This window comes from Pteropus alecto, unplaced genomic scaffold, assembly GCF_000325575.1.
Source record: "Pteropus alecto unplaced genomic scaffold, ASM32557v1 scaffold3, whole genome shotgun sequence".
Lineage (NCBI taxonomy): Eukaryota > Metazoa > Chordata > Mammalia > Chiroptera > Pteropodidae > Pteropus > Pteropus alecto.
The window spans coordinates 57118996-57131673 of NW_006442484.1; the positions used below are offsets into that span (position 1 = coordinate 57118996).

Genomic DNA, 12678 nt, shown 5'->3' on the forward strand with positions numbered 1-12678 from the left:
ACAGCTTCAGGGAGAGAAAACTGCAGAAATTGACCTCGCTTTACTGTTTTAATCATTTTTCCCCCTTCGACAGCAATAACGAAAAATTATTTTTTCTTCTATTGCTATGGTACACTCCCAGGGAATCAAAGAAGCACAGGCATGATTTCTGCTCTTAACCTACATAATACAGTAGAGAAGATAGATAATACACATGGAAAGATACATAATTATAACAGGTAGCAAAACACAAATGATATATTTTAAAATTAATTCTTTAAGTCAACAAATGCATACTATGTGCCTACTCTTGATCAGGCATTGGGCAAAGCCATGGGGGAGATCCAAAGGAGAATAAAATGTTCTTACACATGAACATAATCTAATGTGACATAATTAATATGGCAATTGATGTATGTGGAACCTGCTATGGAAGCACAAGAGAGAGATCTTTGGGAGATTTTGCGAAAGCAAGAAAGGGTTCTCCATTTTACTGAGTGCATCTGTTCTATTTTTGGCATCACTTCTTTTATTTTCTAACTAACTCCACAGTCTGTTACAGGAATCATTCTCTCTCCAGTTTCTTGGAATTTTGTCCTCTCTTTGGATGAATTCACCTTTTCATCTTCTCAGCTCTTAGGATTGGATTATGAAATGGGAATGATGTCAATGCAATTAGATGAACTTAAAATTTTGTTCTCCAATCTCCAATGCTGCCAGAAATTCTTTACACATCCCACATAAGTTTCCTCTTCTATTCTCAAGAGCAGCTAATATGAATTTTTATTATCATCCTCAATCCAGTCTCAGTTCTTCTGTCAGCAGGCAACTTTCTTTGCTTCACAAAAAAGATTTAGAAATCATTAGTATGCAACACCAGTGTTTAAAGAAACATAAAGGTATGAGAAACATATTTTGCCTTGGATAGGGCAAGAGATTCAATGTGACTGAATGGGGTGGAGGTGGAAAGAGAAAGGGATCAGAGATGATGAAGGCACATAAGGGAAGAAACACAGAGAGGGGGCCGCTGAAAGAAATGTTACAGGAGTTCAAAGGAAGGTGAGATCACGGAGGGTCAGGACAGAAAGAAAAATCATCTCAGAATTGTAGCATTTTGGAAGTTATATGAGGATCTATATTTTGTTTGAAAAGACAGATCTTAGACAAGCAGAGAGATATGGGAAAGAATTCTCGACACGGGAAATGAAATGAATTATGGCTCTTATGGCTTGGATGCCAGAATATACTGGAATTCTTCCTTTTCTAGTAAACGCTGTGTCCCTCTTTAACCTCTGTACATGTTTAAGCATTTTTTTTTCTGGTTCATTTCCCATAATGAATTGTGTGAAGAAAAGTCGTTACCAAAAATTTGCCTAAATCATTAAAAAAAAAAAAACCCTGAAGAGAATATTTTGCTTTTAATAGAAATTTTGTTTGATTAAAAGTAACTTAGGAAAAATGGGAAGAATGACCATTTTTGTTCATAAATGTAGACTAGCTAGTACATTTTGGGCTGCATGGTATTTTGTTTATTAGCTCCCTGTCAGCCTCTTTTCTTGCCAGCTGAAGTATAGTAGTATGATTTTGTTCCAAATTTTACACTTTGCCAAAGGTTTGTTTCTCAGCTGCATTTTGGGAACAGCTGTCAGCTCCAAGCAATCTGATTGCTTTTCATGAATGATAAATCACTTCCCTGTACACTGATTTGTTTAGGTACAATAGGAAGAGACGTCATTCTGCCTGGCATGTTAGCAGAGGGATTGGTAAGATGAGGATGGTGGGGGAGAAGTGTGAAAGTTCTAGTAGGCGTTTCCTTAGTACTTAATGTTCAATTAATGTTAATTTCATTTCAATTGAATAATGGAAAGAAATTCTCTTTATTTGCAGTTCTGAAGAAGCAAGAAAAAGCAACAGTTTTTTTTTCTGTAGGAGCCATAATAAAGTTACTACTGGGTTATCTGTTTGAAAATAAAAAGAAAATATTCTTTGGGATCACACATTCTTTTGTTTAAAAAATTGTCTATACAAGTTGTAAGGGTTAAAGGGGTGTTAGAAGTTACAAAGAGAAAGCTTCAGTTTCTTTAAAGTATCCAATTAGTGAGACTCAGCAGTCCATGAAAATATTTATCAAATTCCCAGCTCAGCTAAGACCTTATCTGCTCCAGCTTTCCTTGCACAAAATCACAGAAATCTACATTTGCTGCTTCACATTCCAGGGGAACAGGGGGAAACCTGGAGAGGGTAGAGGAATCTCATCTTTCATGTATTATGTTTATGGCTTCAATTTTAGTTTTGGAATAAAAGTTTCGAGGTGAGAGGCAAGGGAATTCAAAATTTTCTTTTGCCTTGAAGTTTGTTTATGACGGTGTTGTCCCTGTGTTCACTTCTGGTAGGCTTGTGTCCACATCTTTCTGTGAGAGACTCGGGCAATCTATCTGCCTAGCTCCTCTTGAATATAAAAAAGGTAATCTTCAAATCACAGATTTTTACTAAGAACAGTAAATGGCCTGCAATGGCATAACAGTGTTTTTTGGACCCTCAATTTGTAAAAGTATGTACTTTCACTGTAAGCATTGGACCCCATGCCCTCATTCTGTGAGCCCCCAGCCTCTGTAGAGGCTGCTTGGGAGCTGGTGGCTCCAGCCAAGCTGACTCGGTACAATCAGACAAAGCTGAAAACCAATTGGCATCATTCCTCAGCTGGATGTCAGCAGGCCAGGCACTTACTGCAGGGATGCTCTTTTATTTTAATAAGTAATTTATTTAATGAGCCGACAATGGCAAAATGTCAAATATAGAGACTTCAAAGATGAACAGCACGATTACAAGGAGCAGGAAGTCTACGGGATTTGCGATATTCAGCATCCTCAGAAATGATGTTCCTTTAGCTGATTTCAAAATCACTTGGCACCTGATTTAAAAAAGGATCTCTGCCATTAGTCTTGAGAGAAGTAATGTCACCCATATTGCATTTTAGAGTTAGTAAAATGAAAATGGCAGGTTCTGGATTTAGACAGTGTAAGGTAATATGCATGACAGATCATCATATTTTGTGAGAAAGAGAGGTAGGGGCCCATATAACTGGCCCAATGGAACATATCTCCACTTGCCTTGTCACCCACATGGCAGCATCTGATGCTTGCCTTCAGGGTGGGCAAGGAAGAGGAAAGAGCCCTCCACTGTGGTTCTGTTATCAATTAGAGTTGTGTACTTGGATGACTTACTTCAGACTCTGATATAGTTCTTCTCTCACATTAAATGGATGGGTCTGCATTTGAAGAAGTTCAAGTTCCTTTCCAGATTCTGAGATATGATTCCCCTGAAATTAATAGCCCTTCAGTGTACAAATGTGTTCATTAATTCCCTAATTATGGTTGGTCGTGAGTTCAAATCCTATAAAAGTGATAAGCCTCAATTAACTTGAAGGTAGAATATAAAAGTTTATATAATTCTATGGACCCAACACTAATTTAACAATTACCCATTGAGTACTTACCTGCCAGCTACTATTTTAGGTATTGGATGTATGGCAATGAACAAAACATCTTTGCTATCGGAAAGCTAACTTTCCATTAGCTTACTGACAAAGTTAGCATCAGGTAGCTCTAATTCACACTTTGAATGAGTATTCCTACTAGAAGCCTGTATCAAAATTCTACTTTTTTTTTTTTTTTTTTCCAACTAAAAAAATGTTGCATCGTGAATTGTGCTGTGTCTGATGTGTTTATCTGGCAAATTCTTCAGTCATTTAAATTAGTTTCTTCTTCCTATGTTAGAATTTAATTAAAACTCATATTGCTTAATTCTTCTCTTCTGACTCTGGAGGGCTCTGCAGTATGCTCATAATTCTTTCTAGGCCCAAATGCAGGGACGAAAACCTGTTTCTACTTGCAGTCTGAGGTTCTGTGCTTGAGCCTGTTCTGTACTGCTCCTCTCCTGGCAACGGTGCATAACTGCGAGAAACTGATTTGCACATGGTGCTGGCTGGCTTTGCTTCTGAAAGGAATAATGTGCATGGCTAGTCTCTGATTGATGTGTGGGAACTGCCATTTGGGGGTGTATAACACTCTTTATTTTCCACCTACTTAGAATTCTAAGGCTCAATGGCCAACATCTGTCGTTCTTTACGTTGAAATTTTTCAATTACCTTTTTTTATGATTATAACAGTAATGTTTATTATTAAAATTTAGAAAATATAAAATGTATAATAAAGAAAAATAAAATAAGCCATAATCCCATGACTCTGAGTTAACCATTATTAGCCTTCTCTTTGCATATATTTTATAATATATATAGTTTTGTATTATGTTTTTTTTGTCCTTAGCAGTATGTTGTGAGAATATCCCTGATAATATTAAAAATCTTTGAAGATCTAATTTTAATGGTTATATGATATTTAATTTTATAGCTTTATTGTAATTTGTTTAACCAATACCTTATTGTTGGATGTAGTTCCTAATTTATTATTCTTTTAAAATATCGTGGGTAATAGCCTTGTTAATGTATTCCAGATACCTCCCTAAGTAATTTTTTAAGAAAAATTTCAAGAAATAAAATTATTGGATCACATGACATACATGTTCTAAGGTTTCTGAAACATATTACTTAATTATTGTCTAGAATGGTTCAGAAAATATATTCTTGTTGAATCATGCATTCACTTTTTAGAAAAATCTATATCAATTTGTTAGGCAAAAAAGTATTTCACTATTGTATTATTTTCCAGTTGTTAGAACCCTAGTGAGAGTGAATATGTGGGTCACATGTTTATTGGTCATTTGTTTTCGTTATTTCTCTCTATTATCTCTGCTACATTATCTATTTTTCTGTTGTGTGGAACACTGAATAATGGCCTCCCAATGAAGTCTATAATCTCATCTTTAAAACATGTGAATTTGTCATTTTACCTGGCAGAAGAGATTTTGCAGATGTGATTAAATTAAGGACTTTGATAGAAGAGATTATTTTGGATTATCCAAGTGGGGTCATTGCAAGAGGGAGGCAAAATGGTTGGAGTCAGAGAAGATGTGATGATGGAAGCAGAGGGCAGAGAAGAGAGGACCTGAAGATATTACATTGAAGGCTTTGAGGACAGATGTAGATGGCCTCTAGAAGCTACATAAGGCAGGGAAAGGGATTCTTTTCTAGAGAGGTCCAGCCCTGTGGACATCTTGGCTTCAGCCCAGTGAGACAGACTTTGGACTTCTAATCTCTAGAAATGTAAGAAAATAAATTTGGGATGTTTTAAGACACTAAATTTGTAGCAATCTGTTATAGCAGTTGAATACAAATACAGTATATTTTTATTATTCTCATTGATATGTAAATACTATTATACAATCAAGTTATTAACTTGTCATAAATGTTACAAATATTTTTTTCCCAGTTTTGCAGTTTGCTTTTAAATATTTTTATGGTGTTTTCTGATATAGAGTTTTGTTCTTAACTTTTAAAATATTGATGTTACATTAGATAAGTTTTATTTCAATAGTATACAAATTTTAAAAAATTATGCAGTTAAATCTATGTATCTTTTCCTTGGTGATATATTCTATTGCTTTTAAATCAGTTTTATATTCACCAATGTTACTTGCAGCATTTTTATGGTATGTGATTTTTCATTTATTATTCTTTATTAAGTTTTTGTATATTTTTAGTCCTATTTCAGGGCTATCTAATCTGTCCCATTAATCTGTCAAGTCCTGTGCTATTACTACACCATCTAAATTATTGTAGTTTCATAAAAGTTTTTATATCTGGTAAGCCAAGTCCTCATCCATTACTCTTTTCATTAATGTTTTTTACAGCTGGCCTCAACATTTTATTTTTCCAGATGAATCTTAGAATCATTTAGACAAGTTAAAAAATTCATGGGTGTTTGAATTTGGAAAGATGGCATCTTTTTAATATCAGCTCTTCTCATAGAAGGAGATGGTGTTTTTCCATATACAAGATTGAAAAATATATTTATTTAAAGTTTTATAGATTTATTGATGTAATCTCAGATGTTATTTGATAAGTTTAGTTTTAGGTATTTTGTATGTTTTGTTACTATTAGAATTAGAATGTTTTCCATGGTATTTACAAACTAATTTTAGCTGATGTATTCGAAAGCTCTCTATTTTTATATACATATCTTCTATTTTACTGAACTTTTACTAAGTTTTTCAGTTAATTCTCTTTGGCTTTTTAAGATATATAATTATAGCCATGAAAATGCTGGTGATTTTATCTCCTACCTACACCTTAAAAGTTTACCTTTTTTGATTTAAAAAGTTCAAAGTATTGACCAGAACTTCTAAAACCATGTTGAATCTTAACAGTAACATGACGTGTCCTCATCTTATTCATACTGTAAAAATCATTTCTTGAGAAATTCACATTCAGTGTGGCTCTGGCTTTAAGTTTAAGAATGGTCTTATTATTTATGTTAAGGAAATATTCTCTTTCTAGTTTAAAGCATGGATTGAAAATATTTCAATCTTCATTTTCTAAATGGATCTATTGAACTACTATTTAAATGAATTGCTTTTTGAATAATAAACCTAATCTGTGTTTCTAAGATATACTCTTTTGCTTATTGAGCATTCTTTACAATGTACAATAGAATTTATTTGGCTAGATTGTTCGTTTATTAGGATTGTTGGATCTATATTTACAAAGACAAGGTTGTAGTTTTAATATTTTCCTCTCTCTATCAGATGTTGGGATGGGGGGCAACATTTAGCTTCCTAAAACATTTTTGGTGCTCTACAGTTATTTTCTATTTCTTGAAGCATATATTGAACGAGGATTTGAAAGACATTACCCATAAAGCTAGTTGCTTTGTATCATTTTGAAGGTCATTTGTTTTTTGAAGTGATTCAATTTCTTTTATGATTTCTTCTAATTAGTTTTCTTCTACTTACGTTATTTTTGGTAATTTATATTATCTTCACAAAATTGTTCTTTGTGAGATCTCAATAAATTAAGTTTCCAAAGAATGGTTTGTGGGACTATATTTTCATTTCTCCCAAGATGGTACATAACTACTACCATTCTAGATGCACAGAAAAGAAGTTAATTTGTTTCATGCAACAGATGCTTTAGGGCTTAATTCTCTCTTGGAACTGGTTGAAAAGGTTTGGAATAGATTTATACATAATACTTAAAAATAATTGTAAAAACTTCCTTCTCTGTTTTTATATTCTCTCTCTCCTTATGGTCATTTACAAATGGATTAATTTCTTTTTTCAAATTAGTTATTATTTTTCCCCAAAGAACCAGTTCTTGGATTTCACTTACAATTTGGTTATATTTACATTTATTTTTATTATTTCTTTTCTTCAGATTTTAGTAGGTTTCTTTTTTTGACCTCTTTCTAATGGTTTGATTTGAATAGCTAACTCATTTCAAAGAGAATAACAATAGGAACATTCTCAGCAGAGTTGAATAGTTAAGGTAAAGCATGGTGAGGGGCGTGTGATAGTAGAGCTGTTACAGATAGGATCAGGGAGGGCCACGAATGCAAAAACAGAGACTTTATTTTCAATGTCATTCATTGGATGTCAATGGTTGTAGATCTAGAAAAGTTATTTGCTCTGTGTATAATTTTACCCTAGGGGCTGACCAGAGCCTACTTTCTTGTAAAGACAACCATTCCTTAGTTATAAGATATTGATGGAGTGTCTGCCATGAGTGCTAAATATGGAGCACTCTCCTAGTGGCAAAGAAGAACATGCAAGAAGAGCTGATATTTTTGAGCATTTTGTTGCAAAAACAAACTAAGCTTGTAGCAGCCGTTCAAAGAAGAAAGATCATAGTCAGGATCTGGAATAAATAGACAAGACTTTCTGAAAAGGTACAATCTGAGTTGAGTCTAAAAGGAGAAAATGAAGGATTTGGCAATGTATCTGACTGGTTTGGAGAACTGTATGGAGAGAGCCTAATGGAGATGAGATTGTAGATTGTGGAGTAAGAGAATGGACTGATAACAGCCAGAGCATATCAGGTTTATGGAGAATGTTCATAAGCCAGCACCACTGGTGCCTCAGTGGTAGGAAGTCATTGAAGGTTCTGATAGGAATGATCTAATGAAAATATCCTTTCACATGATTAGCTTGGCAATAGTATTCATGCTGCATTGGAGGGGAAAAACCTGACTGGCAATCAGGGAGGAAGCTGCAGTAGTTCATGTATACAATGTTAAAGATGTGAACTTAGTGACGACTGGACTACGAATGAAAGGAATACTAAGTGCTAGAGGTGCAAAGCTCTTTGAAAGGAAATAGAAAATCAGAGAAAGATAGGGAAAAATTAAATACATCTCTCAGTTTTGATTCTTAAGCATTTGAAACCAGATGGTTGTAAAGGGGTCCTATTTGAGAAGAAATATAATGCACAGAATTTTGGACTTCTTGAATTTAAGGTTATGGACATCCATTTGGAGAGTGCTTGTAGTTGGTAGGAAACACGAAACTAGTGTGCAGAGGAATGGAAGATATAAAGTAACATGTGGGATTAGTTGGGCAGCAAAAGGAGAAACATGTGCTGCTTGAAAGAAGGGAAACAGGGGCAAGTGAACAATAGCATTAATGATAATAACAATAATAATAATAATAATAATAATTCGAACAATAGCATTAATGATAACAATAATAATAATAATAATGATGATGATGATGATGCTAGGAAAGTTTTTATATAGTATAAATATCAAATTTTGCTTGCAGGTATGCAGGGAAAGGCAGCAAGTAGTTCTGCAGAGAAAGACACTTAAGAACAGGAGCAAATTTTAGTCTTTCTCTGAAATATATTAGCTATACTGACCCGAATATATCAATTAAATTGAATAAAATATAGTTTTAGAAGTTCTTAGTAGAAGTTAAGATAAATAAAACTAGATGTGGTCTAGCCTCAGAAAGGTATGTTCTGAGTGATAAATAATAAAGTGCTATTCGATATTAACATATAATATCTAAGAGCACAGGAATTGACAATTGATGACAAATATGAACTAAGTTCATGCTAAGAAGTTGTAGGATAGTTAAAATCAGGGTTAATCTGTTCTAAAGAATAACTAAATGGTTTTATCAATATTTCTGACTTGGCCCTTCAATAAATGGAATCTGTGTGTCTTTGAAGTTTATAAATCAAAGTGACTTTGATATAAGCTTCTTTGGAATAATTGCAAAAATACTGAAGTTTTCTTTAAATTTTTTTCTTTTCTCTTGAGCTGTTACTTGGAATTTGCATACTTCTCAGAATAATAAAATTTAATCTAGAGTTCAAGGTAGCTATTTATATTTTATTAAACTCTTAAACTTCAGATAATATTTCTTGGAGTGGTGATTTACATATGGCTGAAAATTTTACAGGAAAAGAATTGATTACATGAGCTTTTTTTTTTTTTTTCCTGAAGAGGGATAGAAAACCACAGGAGAAACAAAGTAGAAAACCATTTTTGCTTCTGATCTGAGAAAAAAAGATAAAAATGTATATGTCAAGGTGTGATTTAAAAGTCTGTGCCCTTGCTTATGCTGAGGAGGAGAGAAGGAAGTGAGGAGCTGGAGGATTGAAGTTAGAAACAAGAAGGGGGTGCTTGGAAATAGGGTCACCCAGCAGGAGACCAGTGCAAAGATCAGAGGGTACAGGAATGCTTAGATAAAAATGGAGAAGGGCTGGTAAGGAAGAAAGAGATGGGACCTAGGGAGCATCTGCAGGAGCCCCCTGAACTGGTCCGATAGTGCTCTTTTGTGCAAAACCTCCTCTGAAGGTGTAAGGCCTTGTCTTTACAGCTACCCCTCTACAGAGTTAAAGGCCCTCCATGCTAAAGCTAGTATCTCTCTATAGTTGCCAACGAACATTTTTTCTTGCAGTAGAAATGTAGTTTCTCTTAAACACAGCATAATATTTTTTTTTCTCTAAATACCTTTCTTATTAGGCATGATTTTGTTCTCCACACTGGAAAAAAATCCTTGAAGAAAAAAATGATTTCACTGGGCTCTACAGATTTAGACAGGCTCTGCTTATGCTGCTGGGGAGTTGATCAGAGTCAGACTGTGGAAAAACCTGGGGCATATGTGCTGCTCCTCTGGTTCTGGGGTATTCTTAGGTGAATCAAGGTTCTGGGGTTCACTGCCCAGTACAGTTCCATGGGGTCATGAATCAGAAAGAAAAGACATTTTATATTATCTATAGAAATCTGCAGAAAACTTTCTTCAATGGATTTATCAAATCCATTATCCTGACTATGAAAAAGAGTTTGGTTTTCTTTAGATGAATAGTATATTTTGAAAAAAATTATAGAACTGGAGAGGAAGGACACTGGAATGATTAGGGGCACGGACTCTGGAGCCAGAATGACTGAATTCCTATCCTACCAGCAACTTGGGTGATTTTGGCTGTGGGTGGAATCTTTCTGTACCTCATTTACTCATTCATTATATAAAGATGATGCACTGTGATAATATCTATTTCATTATGTAATATATGATGATAATGCTAAAATAATAATAATTATTAGATTATGAGGTTGTTGTACTGATTAAATTAGTTGATATATATAAAGGACTTAGAACTGTACCTGGCACATGTTTAGTTAGTATTAGATAATCAATTCAGTGCCAGAGACTGATCCTGTAGTTTATGTTTTCTGTAATATGTGGGCTATGGTTTGAGGTCAAAGTTTTCGTAAAGTGTCTCCCCTCCTCAATATTTCCTTTGTTTTTGTAGGAACCAAATCATACTTTTCCCACTTGAAAATGAGAACAATGTTGTTAACTTGCCTTCTGGGTATTGTGTTCTGTATTTTTGTTCTAGTGCCAAGATAAAATGAAGATCTTTGACTAACTACTTCAATATAGCTTAATTGAATCGATTTAGTTCAGCTATTGACTGGCTCCATTCACTGAGGCAGCTCTGCTCTGCAAGACTTTTTTTTTTCCTAAAATAATATTTCAATGAGTTTGTTGCTAATTAAAAAAAAAAAAAAAAAAGAATTCCGTATTGGAACTGGAACACAAAACTTGTTGGCTTACATGGCACTCAAAATTACAAAAAAAGTGACGGAAGTCAGTGATAGAAAAATATGAAGAGAATTGTTTCTACTCTTTGTCTTCTAAGAAATTACTAAGGAGTGCCATTTGTTTGAAAAAGATCTTAAAGTTTGAGTTTCTTTTTAAATTTCTGATGAGGTTATGTTTCTAGGGGTATAGATAAATTTATGCATTATTCACTCACACAATCTATTTATTATAAAACTTGTATTGTAAGGCAACCCACTATACTAAGTGCTAGAGGTGCAAAGATAAATGAGACATGGTTCTAGTCCTTAAGGAGCTAACCATTTTATGGTGGGGATAAAGTGATATGTGAATAACTATAATATATGACATAATTTCCTAAGTGGCATATCAAAAAGATAAGGGAAGTGCTATAAAGATTTAAGGAAGTGAAGTAGCAATGTTAGTTTGAAGGGTTAGCAAAATTGTCATAAATTAAATAGTATTTAAATTATATATTTGAAGGATGGGTAAAATTTAGAGAATAAGAGAAATTGGCAATAGGAAATTTTGGCTAAGAGTGTAGCATGAGTAAATGTGGAGAGATAGGAGAGGATGGAGGACATTTTAGGGAGAAAACATATTTAGTTTGGTGTAGGGTGCAGATTTTACACAATGAGCATCTATTATGTTCTTGAGGCTGCTCTAGGCACTGGAGAGAAAGAGCTGAACAAGCTAACTGAGTGTCCAAGTTCTACGACACATGTATATTAGAGGCAGAGACAGATAATATAGAAGTAAAATATAAGAAAATCTAACAGTGAGAGATTCTATCAAATAAAAATAAAAATAATGGAATAACAAGCGACGGAAATGAGAGAAGTTACTTTAGAGTGGGTGAGACAAGGAAGACATCTCCAAAGAGGTGAAATTTGTTGTGAGATTAGAAAAATGGGATTTAGCCTTTTTAGGCCTGGAGAGAGGAAACTGCAAGGGTATTGATAAAAATGGAAAAAAAAAAAAAAAAGGCTTATTTGAAAAAGAGAAGGGCTAGTGTGGCTGGAGAGTCATGACCAGTGGTGAGAATGATACCAATTGAGATCAGAGAGACAGATAGAGGAAGGATTTCGAGATTGGAAAGATTAGGGCAACTATTTTGGGTTTTATTTCAAATGCAATGGGACACCATTGGAGGGTTTTATGCAAAGGAGTGATGTCTGAATTACATTTTAGAAAGAGCATTAAGGCTTCTGTGTGGACAATGGACTGTGGAGTATGGAGGAACAAGATAAAATTACTGAGATCTTTTGAAGTTTGTTGTAGCAAACAGGCAACAGATGACACTGCCTTAGACTAGGGTGATGGAAATGGGAGCTAATTCTGGAAAGATAGGGAGCCATAGAGTGAAGCACTTTGCATTATCCTACTCTGAGGATTTGAAATTAGTGGAGGCAGAAAAGAGAGTAAAAGTGTTTATGGATTTAGATAATTCCAGTGTTTATACTTTGAATTACTTTTTCCTGTGGAAGATGAATTTTTTAAATACACATCAGTGACTGACTAGTACATTACATAATAATTACTTCTGTGGTACTCTAGTGATTTGGCAAAATAAGAGTACCTTGAAAAAGTAGTCTACTTAATAATTGTCATAGAATCAGATTTCAGATTTCCTTTCCCCTTGGGAAAGTCTTCAGGAAGACAGAGTAGAGACTT

General features: G+C 34.2%; 1 long non-coding RNA gene across 1 annotated transcript in view; it reads right to left on the reverse strand.

Moving 5' to 3' along the window:
- Window positions 1-696: 696 nt before the first annotated feature.
- The window catches only part of LOC112470271, a 42632-nt gene continuing 30650 nt past the window's right edge, over window positions 697-12678 (reverse strand). Inside the window, exon 3 of the long non-coding RNA XR_003042912.1 lies at window positions 697-817. This is a non-coding gene — a long non-coding RNA (uncharacterized LOC112470271). The remainder of the gene's footprint in view (window positions 818-12678) is intronic.